Below are 3,522 nucleotides of genomic sequence, written 5' to 3'. Positions count from 1 at the left end.
AAAATAAAATAAAATAAAAAAGTTTTAGCCAGAGCAATTAGGCAAGAGAAAGAAATAAAGGGTGTCTAAATTGGGAAGGAGAAAGTCAAATTGTCCCTGTTTGCAGATGACGTGATCTTATATATTGAAAAGTACAGACTTCACCAAAAAAACTATTAAAACTGAGAAATGAGAATTCAGTAAAGTTGCAGTCTACAAAATCAACATACAAAGCCTTTCGTCTAAGATCTGGAACAGGACAAGGATGTCCACTTTCACCAGTTACTCAACATAGCACTGGAAGTCCTAGACAGAGCAGTCGGACAAGAGAAAGATATAAAGAGCATCCCAGTTGGAGAGGGAGAAGTCAAATTATCCATGTTTGCAGATGATATTATCTTCTATTTGGAAAAATCTAAAGACTCCAACAAAAAAACAATTAGAACTGATAAATTCGGTAAAGTTGCAGGATACAGAATCAACATACAAAAGTCAGTAGCATTTCTATATGCCAAGAGTGAACAATCTTAAAAAGAAAGAAAAAAGCAATCTCAGTTGCAATAGTTACACCTGAAATTCAATAGTTAAGAATTAACCAAAAAAAGTAAAAGATCTCCATAATGAAAACTATAAACACTGATGAAAGAAATTGAAGGGGACACAAAAAATGAAAAAAAATTCCATGTTCATTGATTGGAACAATCACTATTTTTTAAATGTCCATTCTACCCAAAGAAATCTACAGATTCAAGGCACTGCCTATCAAAACAGTGATGACATTCTTCACAAAAATAGAAAAAAAAATCTCAAATTTATACGGAACCACAAAAGACCCAGAGTAGCCACAGCATTCCTAAGCAAAAATAACAGAACTGGAGGAATCACATTACCTGACTTTCAGATTATGCTCCATATAGATGCACAGACCAATGGAACAGAATGGAGAACCCAGAAACAGGGTTTGTCTAACCCTAACCCTAACTGTAACCTTAACTGGCTGGTTAGGGTTAGGGTTAAGGTTAACACACCTACAGCGAACTCATTTTCACCAAATACGCCAAGAAATACACTATGGAAAAGATAGTCTCAGTCTCTTCAATAAATGGTGCTGGGGAAATTGGATATCCGTACATAGACGAATGAAGCTAGACAGTTATCTCTTGCCATATACAAAAATCAAATCAAAATGGATTATAGCCTCAAACTATGAAGCTACTACAAGAAAACGTTGGGGAAAATCTCCAGGATATTGGTCTGGGCAAAAACGTCTTGAACAATATGTCAGAGCACAGGCAACCAAAGCACACGTGGACACATGGGATCACATCAAGTTAAAAAGCTTCTTCACAGCAAAGGAAACAATCAACAAAGTGAACAGACAACCCACAGAATGGGAGAAAATATTTGCAAACTACCTATCTGAGAAAGGATTAATGACCAGAAAATATAAGGAGCTCAGACAACTCTATAGGAAAGAAATCTTATAATCTGATCAAAAAATGGGCCAAAGATTTGAGCAGACATTTCTCAAAAGAAGTTATACAAATGGCAAGCAGGCATATGAAAAGGTGCTCAACATCATTGATCATCAGAGAAATGCAAATGAGACCTACAATGAAATATTACCTCACCCGAGTTAAAATGGCTTATATCCAAAAGACAGACAATAACAAATGCTGGTGAGGATGTGGAGAAAAGGGAACCCTTGTATGCTGTTGGTGAGAATGTCAATTAGTACAACCACTATGGAGAATAGTTTGGAGGTTCCTCCAAAAACTAAAACTAGAGCTACCAGCCGGGTGTGGTGGCTCACACCTGTAATCCTAGCACTTTGGGAGGCCGAGGCAGGTGGATCACGAGGATCCAGGAGAATGGCGTGAACCTGGGAGGCGGAGCTTGTAGTGAGCCGGGATCGCGCCACTGCATTCCAGCCTGGGCGACAGAGTGAGACTCCATCTCAAAAAAAAAAAAAAAAACCCCAGAACCTAGAGCTACCATGTGATCCAGCAATCCCACTGCTGGGTGTATACCCCAAAGAGAGGAAATCAGAGATATCTGCACTCCCATGTTTGTTACAGCACTGTTCACAATAGCCAAGATTTGGAAGCAATCTAAGCATCCATGAACAGATGAATGGATAAAGAAAATGTAGTACACATACACTACAGAGTACTATTCGATCATAAAGAAGAATGAGATCCTTTTATTTGCAACAACATGGGTGAAACTGGAGATCATTATATTAAGTGAAATAAACCAGGCACAGAAAGACAAACATCACATGTTATCACTTATTTGTGGGATCTAAACATCAAAACAACTGAATTATTGGAGACAGAGAGTAGAAGGATAGTTACTAGAGGGTGCGAAGGGTAGTGGGTGGCTGTGTGAGGGGAGGTGGGATGGTTAATGGGTACAAAAAATAGTTACAAAGAATGAGCAAGACCTACTGTTTGATAGCTCAACAGGGTGACTATGTAACTTAATTTACATTTTAAAATTACTTAAAGAGTGTAATTGGTTTGTAACTCAAAGGATAAATGCTTGAGAGGATGGATACTCCATTCTTCATGATACACTTATTTTCACACTGTATGTATGCCTGTATCAAAACATCCCATGTATACCATAAGCATATACACCTACTGTGTATCCAAAAAAATTAAAAATAAACGTAAATTAACACACAAAATCTGTAACATTTATATATGCTATGAATATTCAGTCACAAGAAAATGATCTCTCATACAATAGCTAAAACAAAAAATACCTACGAATAAATTTAACCAAAGAGGTGAAAAATTTCTACAATGATAAACTAATGTTATTAATGACAAAAACTGAAGAGGACAGACATAAATGGAAAGATCTCATGGTCATGGATTTGAAGAATTAATATTGTTAAAATGTTCATACTATTTCAAATGATATACATATTCAGTGAAATCCCTATCAAAGTACCAATGACATTCTTCACATAAATAGAAAAAAAAATCCTAAAATTAGTATGGAACCACGAAAGACCCTGAATACCTAAAGTAATGTTGAGCACAAAGAACACAGCTGGAGGCATCACACTACTTGTCTTCAAAATATACAATAAAGCAGTAGTATCCCAAACAGTGTGGTACTAGCATAAAAACAGACACATAGACCAATGGAACAGAATAGAGAACCTAAAATAAGTCCACAATTACAGCCAACTTAATTTTGGCAAAGGTGCCAAGAATACTGATTGGGGAAAGAATGGTTTCTTCTATAAATTATGCTGGGAAAACAGAATATTCACATGCAGAATAATTAAACTAGATGCCTGTCTCTTACCGTTTACAAGAATCAACTCACAATGGACTAAACCCTTAAATGTAAGACCTGAAACTCTAAAACTGCTAGAAGAAAATGGGAAGCACTTCATGACATTGATCTGTATTAATTTTTAAAAAATAATTTGAAAGCCAATGTAGAAGGAAAATAGTTATGGAAATGGAAAGTTTACATCGGTTCTCTGAATACACATGAAACACTCAATTTTTTTTTTTTTTT

The sequence above is a fragment of the Colobus angolensis genome, unplaced genomic scaffold, assembly GCF_000951035.1.
Source record: "Colobus angolensis palliatus isolate OR3802 unplaced genomic scaffold, Cang.pa_1.0 Scaffold18, whole genome shotgun sequence".
Lineage (NCBI taxonomy): Eukaryota > Metazoa > Chordata > Mammalia > Primates > Cercopithecidae > Colobus > Colobus angolensis.
Note: the sequence above shows the minus strand (reverse complement) of the source record.